The sequence below is a fragment of the Anoplophora glabripennis genome, unplaced genomic scaffold (assembly GCF_000390285.2).
Source record: "Anoplophora glabripennis isolate ALB-LARVAE unplaced genomic scaffold, Agla_2.0 scaffold250, whole genome shotgun sequence".
Classification (NCBI taxonomy): Eukaryota; Metazoa; Arthropoda; class Insecta; order Coleoptera; family Cerambycidae; genus Anoplophora; species Anoplophora glabripennis.
The window spans coordinates 357,349-372,419 of NW_019416392.1; positions in this window are offsets into that span (position 1 = coordinate 357,349).

The following is a 15,071-nucleotide window of genomic DNA, read 5'->3' on the forward strand; positions in this document are numbered from 1 at the left end:
AATAACGTCTCCTTCTTTAATAAATTGTCGTTTTTGATATCTTAGTTAATTCGCTACTCTGTTTCCTAATTTCTTTATCACATTGTTCACTATTTTCCCTTTTGAAACATTCATACATATTTAAAATAATACGTTGACTTGGTACGTGTATATCTTTGTTTTTTAAACTCTGAGTTTATTTCGACGCTTTGGACAAAAACCGGCTCGATTATTTGGGGATTTTCCCGGGTTATTTCGTTATCTTCCGTTTCAAAGGGTCTCCAGAAAGCCATGCTAAGTTACTAGATAATTACATATAATATTTATTTTAATAACTATTGCCCTTTACTGGTTACGATATGAACAAATATTAATATTAACTAATAATAATTAATAACACATTATACAAACAATAGATATACCACGGCAAACACTGCTCTCTACGGCACTGACAAAGCTAAGTGAACCGCGTGACACCAAACTAATTATAGAATACCATGCAAAAGATTATTTACGACCCAGTGGACCAATACAGGTTTGCTTTGACGACCAGCGCGCCGCCATCAATTCTACATCAGGCGGATTGTCTACCAATACCGGACTCGCCCAATGGCTATTCGAGTATAAATTACGAGACACATCATGGCTAAAGCATAAGAAGAAATTTCAAGAGAAGTGCAGACAAGCATGTGCTTTAAGATTCACAGATTCCAATTGATATCGTAACAACTATAACACAAAGTAGTAACAATATATAATTTTTGTTTTTTTTTTATCAAAAGAAAGCAGTACCAAGGGAGCCTCCGGTCCTGAACTGAGGGCCACATCATCCAACATGAAGATACATATTTTTTAACCCCATATTTTTTCATATGCCCTAGTTACACCCTCTCCAACCCTGCGGACGAGATGTTAACATCCCCGATCGTCCGGCTGCCCGGCATTCCGGGAATATGCAATTCGGCGTTGTCCCTCGGCAAATCGCCGCTGTGTTTTATTAAAATGCCCTCTTTATACGCTGCCTCCGAAATTTACTGGCACATTCGGTGGAGGAAGTGGGTAATTCCTCCGTAACAATCTGATTTTTGTTTGAGTTTGAGGCGGATTAACCCGAGGGACATCGTCCCGTGTACATGCAGGGAAAACATAAGGCGACAGGGCCGGCTCCCGTTTCGACACGTGGGGGACGACGTCGTGTAGTCCCGTTTTAAAATGCATCAAGTTATAATACAGGGTGGTCCGTTTTTCATGGCTCTTCATTGGCATCTGGGAAACTGTAAAATATACAGGGTTATTAAAAAATTAATAATAATAATTTTGTTTTATTGAGTATTGATTTGTGTTTTACGTCAAGAACAACTAGATTTTATTAATTTTTTAAATAAATTATTGAATTTCTTCAATTTTATGGGTTATTCAAATAAAAGAGTAGTGTTATATATTGATATGTTCGTAATTTATCCTCTATATGTTTCTGTGAAGATCCAATATGGCGCCCATAAGAAAAAAAACAATTGAATGTTGCATAACTGAAAATAGTGGCCTCAGAAGTTTTCTTGCGACGAAAATGGATTTCTCGTATCTTCTTATCCCCCAGTACCAAATTTCAACTCTTTCTGTTGTGAAATAAGGACGATAGATGGCATTTTCTCAAATTGCCATTTTCATTTTTTTCACAATATTTCAGGAACGGCAGCCGATTTGTTTGGTTTATTTTAATGAAAAGGTGCAATTTTGTTCTATTTGAGCCACCCTGTATATCTTACGGTTTCCCAGATGCCAATGGTGAGCCTTGAAAAACGGACCAACCTGTATATGGGAATTTGGGAACTGAGCGAGTTGGTTTACTTGATTTAAATCTAGGACAGCTGATTGTTGTGAAAATTAATAAATTAAAAAAACTGAAAAACAGTTCATTGTTTTCCAGTTTTATTTTTTATTAGATGAGTACTAGAAATAATTAATTTCTTAGTATGAATACACCCTTGTACAAATTTAAATTATAGTAATTCGGAAAAGTTTAAAACAAGATTATGACTAATCGAATATGGATTTGAAACATACAAAGTGTCCCAGAATATGTGGGCAATCTCTCGGATTTATGCAAGAGGCGTTAAAATAACATGACAAGTTCCTATAAAAATGATCCCTAGAGGGCCCCCCTACGGCGATACAGGCCCTAAAGGACACCCCTGAAAATAGATTTTTTTAATAAATGTAACAAAAGCCGGAACGCGTGGTAGTTTATTTGTTAGTTCTCGGAACGAATTAGCCAACTCAGACAGTAAAATATTTCAGTCAACAATAATTATTGAAAAGTTTAGGGTTTTCAAGCAGGTTTAGCGTCGCCATAAAGTCGTCGAGAGACTAGTGCCTTTTGTCATCGGGAGTAATAAGTTTGCAAGCTCGACCATCACAGTCCTTCGGAGAAAGCCTTAAGAAAGGACCCCGCACATACCTTATGGAAAATGGCTTTCGGTCAAAATGGCTGAAATTGAAATATGATATAGCTCTCACCTTCCTGAGCAAAAGTTGTCATGGGCCCAAAGCGATCCTATGTGTAGGTAAGATATAGAGCTTTGAAGCTAACGATTTCATAGCACGGTGCTGAATATAAGTGCAGGATAGGTGTATGTATATCTCCCTTTCTCCGTATATACAAGGTGAGCCAGTTTTTTGACAAACTTTAACAGGAGATAGAACACATGTTTTTAAAAAGAAAAGTTCCGAGATACGGGGTGTTGAATATTATTTTTTTTCTGGAATATTCATTATAACTTATAAACGAATGCTTAGATTTTTTTCATGTTTGGGAGATAATACCTATTAATTAAGGGGCATAAAACAAGCGATAAAAATGTTCAAAAACTTGCACAGTGGCGGAGTGGAGGGGGTACTCAACCCCTTTCTTAAACAAAACTTCAACGCCGATGAGTATTTTTTAAAAAAACTGTTATTTTCAATATCTACTTATAGTTTAACAAAAATAATGTCCATTCTTCTCTCTCGAAATTTCTGTGCGTTTCCGAGTTATTTTGATTTTTAGTGTTGTGGTAATAAATTAACTAATTTATTTATTATTAATTATCGCCTAAATATTTAATTCTTTCAACGAAACCTACCTAAATATGGTTTGTTAAGGATTTTAAAAAGCCGAAATCTCTTATTCTTTATCTCCAATGTAGTCAAAATAAATATTTGTTATATCAAGCTATACTCAAATACAAGACTTTTATAAGTTGAAATCTGTTACATTACATACATACAATACATTATTGTGCAGTTGCCAAAAAGTTTTAAGAAGTTGTTAATTAAATATTGTTATAAATTCAAAAAATTTCTCCATAAACATTAACATCAATGTTCATTCAATGTTTTTTTTTTTATAATTTAGTTGCAGTACATTAGTATTTACGCAGCACATAATAAATAAGGATTGTTAAAATTAGTGTAATAAACATAATCATTTTTAAACTTATAAGTGTAAGATAAACACAGTATACGGGATGATTCACAAAATGGTGACAAAAAATGAAACTTCCTGTTCTTTGGTGAATTTTAAGGAGAGTCTTTCCTATAAAATTTTTATCTAGGACGCTTCGTTAAAAAGATACAGGGTGTTAAACTTCAAACAATATTTTTAATTTTTCTAAATAATATAAAAACTAGTAAGTGAAATAATTTGAAATTGGGCACATGTATTTATGTAAACGTTGTTTAAAATTTACATGCTCCAGTGGCGGAGAGACAGGGTATCGGTGACATATTGTTCTAAATAAAACAGTACGCCACTGCTTTACGGCAACAACCATGATATTTTCGGATTCGTCTTTCAATTTTCTACAAATTACTACTCTTGGACTGGCCAACACGCCCACGACCACCGACGCCGTGAAGGAGGAACTGTATCAACGAAAGTCAGCCGTATTTATGCAAAACGATCATGAAAAATTTCGACAAAAGAGTGCATATGTGCCAGCAAAACCTGTGTTTTCTATAAAAATTAATTCTTGCGCGAATTTGGGCACCATTTAGTTCCGAATTGGCGAAAACTAAGACATCACAGTCAAGGTCACTAGCCACATCGGTTGACGATAAAAAAACGCAAGTCCGGCTCTGTCCCGAGCGGCAGTAATCGGACGAAAATTTTCAGACAGGAGCCACTGCTCGTGAAACGGGATAACAACTTTATGCCGAGAGGGGAGACTTTCTTTCTGACGGCCGCACCACCCGAACAGCCTGAATGAAAAGCGGACTTTTTTATTTGGAGGACCGGGCCGTTTCTCTTTTTTATTACGTCGTTCGGCCTTTGTGCCGGAAGCCGTTGCGCGCGGACCCGGCCGCGGAACGCCGCCGCTTATTAAAATAAACACATAAATTATTTAACAAAATTGCGGTGAAAAAGTTGCTATAATATATTATTCCCGTCCTGGGTGCGTAATTGGCTGCGGTTTTCTCTGCCTTCCAAGAAATACCACGATTTTAATGTGTGTATTTTGGTGTTTTAATACATATTTATATACCTAACTGGAAAGCTCCGTGAAATCGGGGAAATGTGCTGCTTTTTTTAACTGTAACTTTAACTGTAACTTTAACTTTTGATAAAAAGAAATATCGAATTCATTATGAAAAATTCGTTGAAATTATTTTTTGCTTCTGCGATAGCTTCAAGACCAACAAGGTGTTTAAACTTCACATTGTACTTAACTACTTTTTGTCTATCTCCTCGAAAGTGTCGAACTTAGCCTATAGCCCAGTAGGGGAAGGTGGGGGAATATCGCGCAGCGGGTAAAATCGCGCATTCCAATGTTTCCTACTACATAATTTTAAATAACCGCCTGACAGCGCCGCCACCTATTAGACGAATTGGCAAGTTCGGATCCTATAGAAATTGGAGTAATTTCTCAATAGATAACACTCTGTGCTGAAGTACATATTTTCTAGCAGTTTCTTATTAATTTGTAATGTGTTATAACGTGCATTCCTACTAACTGAGCTTAAATTAAATAACAACTACAAGCTAAAGTGAGTAATACTATCTTGTTATGGGGTAACTCCTTTTGAACTACGCCGTATGGCTTTGAATTCGCTGTGAAAAACAACATAAGGCATAACTTTAACATTCATAATAAAATAAAGAGGAAGAAACCAAATACTAAGCCGTCCAAGAGAAATTGTAGGCAAGAAACTGATGAGTCAGATGTTCGTATTGAAGATATTTCCGATGACGACGAACTACATGATTTAATAGCTGAAAAGTACATAATTTGCGATGAAATTGGACGTAATAACGAGATTTGGTACCGCTGCGTTAACTGTAGCATGTGGTCTCATGCAGAATGTAGTGGATGGGACAGTCCAGAAAATTATAAATGCGATTTGTGCCTGAAGAAAGAAAACGCGTCAAGAAATTTTATATCTTTTTATTTTTTTTACACAAATGTGCCTTGAAATATATTTTTGGTTACTTCAACACATATTTATTTTAAGTATATGTTATTTATGTTGCGTTTATGCCATATATGCATGTATTTATATTATTTTTTCAATAAAACGTGATTCTCACTATTGTGCAATATTACCCCATTCTATGAGCGGAATTACCCCACTGAATGGGGAATACCGCGCATATGACACTTCAGATGTTTTTAGTTATAATATCAAAAAAATTTAAAGAATTAAAAAATAATATACTAGGACAGATTTAGAACGTATGAAGATTTAAATTTTTCCTTTTCACAATTTTGCGGGTATCAAGTCAGTCAAAATTTTACAAATTTTCTTAGATGCGCGATATTTCCCCACCTTCCCCTAAATGAAAAAAAAATTGTACAAAAATTCATTACATATTGAAACTTGGTTTAACCGTTTTTTTAGGCAAAAAGAAATAATATTTTCCAAAAAGTTTCGGTTTAAAACAACAAGATCATTGTTTAAACAATGATTATAATGTAAAAATTAACAAAAATTAAGTTTTTTAGCTGTATTAAAAAGCGCTCTTCAACAGGAGTGTTTGCTTTTGTTTATACTTATAGGTTTTCAAAAAACGCTTCATTTGAGACCTGCTAAATTAAAATCCATTAACAATTTGTTTAAATAATTGCAAAAAAACTGAAAATTTGGTAAAAAAATATTTATTTGTTTACGAGTTTTTGCATTTGTTTATTAGAAATAGCATTCTTTCAATTGCGGTTGTTAGCGTTATAATAAAATGCCTTATGAGGGCTCATTTGTTTCGTCTTGACTTATATTTTCAAGATATGCAATTGGAAATTGTAATTTCATAGGCTAACCTCCTCAAAACGGAATTACAATAGTGTAATTTGTTTATAAGGTTTTTCGTTAATAACTTTGCGAAGAATGAATATTTTTTAAAGCTTCTTGATATTCGTAATCCTGGTAATTTATCACGAATTTAAAAAAAAATTGTTCTAGGACCATTTTTAGCCGAGATAGCGTTTTTTTTTAAATTCATATCTTGTTTATTTATAAACATTAAGACTTGAAATTTCGGGATTAAATCAATCAACCCTTAAATTTCATAATAATGGTTAAAGATATCGAAAAAATGCATTTTATAGTCATTTTTAACCCATTAAAAAACGTCCTCGTATACATTTTTACACCTGGAATGTGGTGGGGGAAATAAGACAGAAACGTTCCGAAACTTCAAATCTTAATTATAATCATTGTTTAAACAATGATCCTGTTGTTTTAAACCGATACTTTTTGGGAAATATTATTTCTTTTTGCCCAAACTAACGATTAAACTAAGTTTCAATCTGAAACGAATTACCTTTTGATTTACATGTATTACATTTCATTTACTGGGCTACTACTCCATTTATAGGACGTCTCAATAAAAACTAGGTACCGTCGCCATTTTCTCTGGAACGGAAAGAGACATTGTGAACATGGTTTGGTAGACCTGACAAATAGCTTTATAACTGTTACACTGTAAAAACTGGCACATAGATGGCGTTGTAGTGCTGAAACATTTCTCGGTCCTGCTAACCTTAGAAACTAATGTTTATGCAAATACAGGATAGCCCATCGAAAACGTACCGCAAGGCATTACAGGGTAGTAATGAACTTTTCGGCAAAATCCAAAAATAGGTAAAGTTTGCTTCTAAGGGGGACAACTTTTGGCGCAAAAAGCATAGCAAAATCTTCAACCCCCTAAGTGGGGGTGCCATCCCCCAAATTTTTTTAAATGGGAATGGGGGTCAAGTGGGGGGTCATTAGAAAGGGCTTTTAATTCTCTATACATCGATTCTTACTTTTTGAAAATCGATCCATTATTTTAGAAAATATGCAGCTTTGAAAATACGAACAATATTTTTGACGAGAAATGCGAAAATCGATTTAATTTTACTTCAAAACTTACGGTATTAGCTTGGTAAATTCCTTCAAAAGAATTCGCTGTTTTTTTTTTCTGATTTGCGAATTCTTTAGCCTGATTTTGGTGAGCAAAAAATTGTCCGCTTTTTGTTTCGTATTTAGATAGGCCACAAGAAGTTGCTAGATAACTGTCTTGTGACTTGTAGTTGAAGAGTACCAATACTGCCGAGTCTTTTAAATTGATTAATTATGGTGTACTCAATTCCAGAAAGAGTAGAAATTATTGAGCTTTTTTTCAAAAACAATGAATGCGGAAATCGGGTCGCCGAACTGTTCAACCAACGGCATCCTGAGAAACATGCGTCTGGAAAAATTGTTCGCGAATTGGTGGCCAAATTTCGCGAAACTGGCTCCGTTCATAACAAAAAGAGGCAGGTTGAAAATCCGGTACTAAATGAACCTACGGAAATAGCGGTATTGGGGCAAGTGGCAATGGATAGTACGCTGAGTACAATGCAATTGGCTACTGCGACAGGAGTGAGTCGTACAAGTGTCCAACGAATATTAAAAAAATACAAATTCCATCCTTATAAGATTCGGCTAGTGCAAGAGCTAAATGAAGACGATTTTGATCGTCGTTTGCAATTTTGCGAAATAATGACTGAACGAGCGATAAACGATAATTTCCTCTTTAATGTGTGTTTTTCGGACGAGTGTACGTTCTTCTTGAATGGTTTAGTGAATCGCCATAATTGTCGTTACTGGGCTGATACCAATCCAAGGATTTTCCATGAGACACACTCCCAACACCCCCAGAAGTTGAATGTATGGGCAGGTATTTTTGGAAATTCCATTGTAGGTCCTTTTTTCCTTCCTGGAAATTTGACAGGCGATATGTACTTGGATTTACTACAAAATGTCATCGACCCAGCTCTAACAAATATCATAGAGGACGACCCTGCTTACAATGAACACGAACTGATTTTCCAGCAAGACGGAGCTCCTCCACATTACTCGCTCAATGTGCGCAATTACCTAAATGAGACGTTTCCAGGACGCTGGATAGGACGAAGAGGTGCAATTGAGTGGCCCCCTCGGTCACCCGACTTAAATCCTTTAGATTTCTTTCTCTGGGGGCACATTAAAAGCAAAGTTTACAGCACTCCACCTGATACCTTGGAAGATCTGCGAGGACGAATCATTAATGTATGTCGCGAAGTAACACCGCAAGTGCTCCAGAATGTTCGACAACGGTTTGAAGACAACCTGTATCATTGTATGCAAGTTGGCGGACAACATTTTCAGCATTTACTTGACTAATACCGTAAGTTTTGAAGTAAAATTAAATCGATTTTCGCATTTCTCGTCAAAAATATTGTTCGTATTTTCAAAGCTACATATTTTCTAAAATAATGAATCGATTTTCAAAAAGTAAGAATCGATGTATAGAGAATTAAAAGCCCTTTCTAATGACCCCCCCGCTTGAGCCCCATTCCCATTTGAAAAAATTTAGGGGATAGCACCCCCACTTAGGGGGTTGAAGATTTTGGTATGCTTTTTGAGTCAAAAGTTGTCCCCCTCAGAAACAAATTTGACCTGTTTTTGGATTTTGCCGAAAAGATCTTTACTACCCTGTAATGCCTTGCGGTACGTTTTCGATAGGCTACCCTGTGTGTTCCTTTCTAAACAATTTGTGTATGTAAGTCCAACAAATTCAACAGTATCGGTCATATGTGGGGACGATTTTCATTTTTGAAGGGGTCAAGAAGCAGCATCACCCTTTAATATGATGGATATTTTAAAAATCTACTAAACGACATTATGAGAGAACATTATAAATAAAAGCACACCACTCATGAAGTATTGCTTATGGTGCGTTACCATTTTTTTATAATGCGTAGTACGCCAGTAGCCCTATTTTTCACATTAAATTAACAATTCTCCAGTAAACAACATTAACATTAACAACATTAACATTAACAACATTAATTTTAACAAAATAAAAATTTTTCAAGTAATAACACAAATAATCATGAAAAAACGTAACAATTCCACATTAAATGCAATAAAATGCAGATATAATACTATAACAATAAAATAACAAAATAAAATTTTCTTCTAGTAATAACACAAATAATATTGAAAAAAAACATAACAATTCGAAAAATAATACCGCATCTAAAGACAATCACCCAGTCAGTTTCCGGTACTCCATTATCACTCATCACTATCACTATTACTATCACTATCACTATTACCGACATTGATAATAAAAGGGTCGATAACTTCATCAACCATATTATCTACATCCCACATTTTCTTTTCATCTTTTTTTCAGTGTAGGTTCTGCTACTAAACTTTGCTCACTTAGCCTTGTTTGCTATGGTTCTGAATCATGGTAGTTACAATACTGTTTCTTGCACTGTACTACAATAAATTAAATTCATTCTGCTGCGCTCACATGGTTTCTCGGTTACTTCTGGCTGTCTCTGGCTGTAGTTCGTCGTGCCGGAGAAATGTGAAGCGGCAGTTGTGTGGAGTGCTATAGAATATTTCGTTGGGAATTCGAAAGTGAAGCGATTTTTGACTCATTTCAAGAATAAACACAACAGAAAAACAAAACATGATCAATTCTAATTGCCTTAATAATGTACCAAGTTTAATACTACTCTAGCGACTATTTACCATATGGTCGCAATATTCTGTAATAATTATTCGTAATTTAAACCCCTGTCTCTTAACCAAAGCACTAAGTACTGAAATCGGACCTTTCCACTTCTAAAATTTCCACCCCACTCTAAAAATTAGAGACTTCCCGTGCATCTCCGTCCGATGTACGCGGATCTCACCTCGGTTATTTATAGGCCAGTAAATTCGAAGGTACGGCAAAAAAAATAGGGACGTTTTAACCGAAGCGAAGCGTCTAAGTCTCGGGGTTCCCCCAAACAGGGCCGTTATTATACTCGAAAGTGCCACGGGGAGCAGGTGCAGCAAATTAACTAATGAAATCGCTCCCCGGTAAGATTAAAAGGAACTTTTAGGGTAAATGAAGGAGGGTAATATACCGCGCAACTCTGGAAGTGTAGTACTTGAAGTAAATTTCTCCGTATTGCCCGTAGTGCACCTTTTTAAATTGGATAATGAAACTACCACTATGAAATTGAAAAACAAGAGCTGTGTGAGTAATATTTTAAATGTTATTTCGTTAAATAAAGTAAGTATACAGGGTGTATCCAAATAAAACCGAAAAATGTAAGGGGCGATTCTCTGACGAAAATTAATAGGGGTCTTTGGTATAAAATGTTTTGAAAAAACTCCTGAAAAGTTACGCCCCTCCAAAGATTTAAAAAAAATATATATTTTCTACACAAAATCATAAAACTTATGAAAGAGTAAGAAACAGTAACAATAAATGACATTGACATTTGTTTCTATCGATTCCATTGCAAAGAACAGGCCCACTAGATCTTTCGGCAAAATACACTCGGTTAAACAGCTCATCGTTTTAAAAATGCATTGCAATACATTTATTTTTTTTGTCATAAATCCTTAACTTCCTTTTTAGACATATTTTTTAAAATTAAAAACTTTTATCGAAAAAAAATATATAAGAAAAAATGTCATAGGGGTTGATTATTTCAACCCCTTACAAAAATACTTCAAGGTTGAAAAAATGTGAGAAAGTGTAGTTTTTTTGATAGATAATGTTCACCAAGTTTGGTTTCTTTAGCTTGATGTACATAGAAGATAAAAAAGAAAAACATTTTTTTTTAATTTTTGGACGGGCGTAACTTTTCAGTTTTTTTCGACCCCTATTAATTTTCATTAGAGAATCGCCCCTTACATCTTTTCGGTGTTATTTAGATACATCCTGTATATGAGTTAGTTTAAATTTTTTTGTAATAGTCTTTTTAACAACAAGACATTGTTAGGATGCAACAAAAGCACTTTTAAATATCAGTGAAACATCTTAAAAACTTGTCAAGAATTTAACAAACCCTCCAAAATTCTGAACTTATACATGAAAATTTCGAGACAAAACTACATTTCAAATCAAAATATGGTCTCTTAAAAGATATTTTCAAAATAGAAGATAACATTCCATATACTAGCGATATAGGAAACTTAAATTTTGTATTAACTTTCCTTCAAAATGTTTGTATGTCTGCTTTTCAAAATTTCAATCTTTTAGTTATTAACATTTCATGTATGAATATGAAACTTTAAAAAATTAAGTAACAATTCAAAATGTAATTATACTCGACAATTTCGTACAGGCATTTCATTTTGCACTATATGCACTATATATTTTTGGACTTCTTCAAATACAAATTTTATAAAACAACATGAAAATTTTATATTTTTTGTATTCGAAAATTTCGTGATAAAATTAGATATTTGCACTTCAATTCAAAATATGGTTGAAAATATAGGAAATTTCGAAATAGAAGTTAAAATTCCGTTCCAATATCCTATGTAATTCGATTTTGTATTTGTACTAAAAAAACTAGAGATAAAATCTTACCTTTCATAACATATGCTACATATTTCCAGCTGAAAATTGAGATACTTTACATTTGAAATCAAATCTTCCGTGACCATACATTTTTAGGTACTTATTGATATTTTATATATGAAATAAAAATTTTATGCGAAAACTCAAGATTTGCGTTCGAAAATTTCGAGATATGTTATATTTCCTTTCAAAATAACATGCTTTTGTACACGAACTTTTAAAACGAATATTAAGATTTTGTATATAAATTCAAAATCTTGAGAGAATAAGACAATTTTGTATTTATTTATATTGAGAATTTTGAGATAAATTGAACTAATTCAAATTATATTTCAAAATGCCGTGTTATTGAAATCAATCAACCAAATATTACTTTTATATTTTGTAGGTACACAGTACTTGTGAACAAGGAAAATGCCTTTTACGAATGTGGAAGCGTATGATATGTTGGCATTTAATTTTAATATTTGGAAAATGCCGTTATGTGTTAGCTTGTGTCCATGTAAATCCCCAAGTAAGTGTTGGGGAATTAGTTAGAGACCTGGGAATTTCATATGGAACACAAGCACTTTTTTCACACAAATGACACCAATTTTGCACGAAGCATGAGCTGTCACATATCGTTTGTCCGTTTGACATAATTTTTCATTTGTCTATTTTCATAGGACATAGTCTGCCTCGTTATGGAAACAGTAATCTTTATAAATACTCAGATATTTGGAATTAATAAAAAAATGAAAAATTATACCTACATATTGAAAAAATTTCTTTGGCGCGTTATTTGAAATATCGATTTTTTTCTCTTTATACCTGCTCAACACATGGCCCCGACAGTCTGAGTGGTCTTGTTAAAAAATATTGCTAAATTTCTCCGAAGGACGACGCTAAACCTACTTGAGAGCCCTTAACTTTCGATAATGTGTATTGACTGACATATTTTTCTTTTTGGCCCATCTGTTCTGAGAATTAACAAATAAATTACTACGCGTCCCGGCTTTTGTTACAAATTTAATTTTGGCTTGGACTATGTCAATATTATTTAGAGAACTAAATAACGGAGGATGTTCTAGCACAACTTCACTATTTTACCAATATCTTGAAATCGAAAAAATATATCGACCTCGGGTTTGTGTATTTGTTTTCCTTAATAAATGATCTATCAAGCCATGGAAAAAACTATATCGTTGCATTTAATTTTTTTAGCAAACGGAGACAATTACAACACTTTTCTAATTAGCGTCGTTTACCGTTGCGCAGGAAAATAATATTTTTATTCTCATATCATAAATATAAATTTTATTAATAGTTCTTTAAAATGAGCCATCGTTCCTTGAAATCGAAAAGACATTTAGAAGTTATGACAATTTAAACATTTCAAGATGGCGTCCTTCATACTAGCGTTGCTAATGTTGCTATAGTAATAACAAAAAAAGAGTTCAGACAAAACTTGTGAAGAGTTTAATACTGTATCTAAAAAGTGTATTTTCAACAAATGTTGTATAATCGAAATTTCGAACAAACGGCAATTCTCTATGATACTATAGCAGTTGCGCCCTCTAGCGGTGAAGAAATAAGCTTGAAAATATTTTAAATCAATCTCTTTTGACCGTATTTGTTAATATATTTTTTACCCCATAACAGTAACACGTCTAGTTTTCTATATACAGCCGCTACGTACCGTTAATGGATCACCCTGTATAATTTCGATTAAAGAACTTCGAAATTTGGATCCCCCCTTAAATATTTCCGAGATAAATTGAATTTCGTGTTGGGAAATATTTTCTTGAACTTGAATTTTTAACATGAAAATTGAAATATTGTCCACGAGTTGAAATATTTATAGAGAAATATGAAATACTGTAAGTATTTGTTTTTAAAAATTTCGAGATAANGAATTTTGAGATAAATTGAACTAATTCAAATTATATTTCAAAATGCCGTGTTATTGAAATCAATCAACCAAATATTACTTTTATATTTTGTAGGTACACAGTACTTGTGAACAAGGAAAATGCCTTTTACGATGTGGAAGCGTATGATATGTTAGCATTTTATTTTCAATATTTGGAAAATGCCGTTATGACTTCCAGATAATATGCTTTGTGATACCCTCGTAGAATACGATACTCCAGAGAAGAATTTTAGTGTTTAGCCAGACGCCACTACATTCTGTAAGAAAATATCGCCGTGCAAGAATGGAAGATAATATTATTAATGTGTTAGCTTGTGTCCATGTAAATCCCCAAGTAAGTGTTGGGGAATTAGTTAGAGACCTGGGAATTTCATATGGAACACAAGCACTTTTCTCACACAAATGACACTAATTTTGCAAGAAGTAAGAGCTGTCACATATCGTTTGACATAATTTTTCATTTGTCTATTTTCATAGGACATAACCTGGCCTCGTTATGGGAACAATAATCTTTATAAATACTCAGATATTTAGAATTAATAAAAAAATGAAAAATTGTACCTACATATTAAAAAAAATTTGGTAAAAGCTTGGTATAGTTTTACAATTTAATTTTACCTTGGACTATGTCAATGTAGAGAACTAAAATAAAGGGGGATGTTCTAGCACTTTACTATTTAACCAATAACTTGAAAACGAAATATCGACCTGGGGCTTGTGCATTTGTTTTCCTTAATAAATGGTATATCAAGCCAGGGAAAAAAATCTATACCGTTGCATTTAATTTTTTTAGGTAACGGAGACAATTACAAAACTTTTTTAATTAGCGTCGTCCACCGTTGCGCAGGAAAATATTTTTATTCCCATATCATAAATATAAATTTTATTAATAGTTCTTTAAAATGAGCCATCGTTCCTTGAGATCGATTAAGACATTTAGAAGTTATGACAATTTAAACATTTCAAGATGGCGCCCTTCATACTAGCGTTGCTAATGTTGCTATAGTAATAACAAAAATAAAAGTTCAAACAAAACCTGTGAAGGGTTTAATACTGTATCTAAAAAGTGTATTTTCAACAAATGTTGTATAATCGAAATTTAGACTCCCTTTCCAGTACCCGTCCCATGGAGGCCGGTGTCCCCCAGGGCACCGTCCTCTCCCCACACCTATACACCATTTACAACTCCGACATCCCACATCCCCCCAACACCAACATATATCTATACGCCGACGACCTGACCATCACTTCCCAATCCGTTAATCCTAGATATTCCGCCTCCCTCCTCCAAAACTCCCTAGACCAACTTGAAACCTGGTGCAA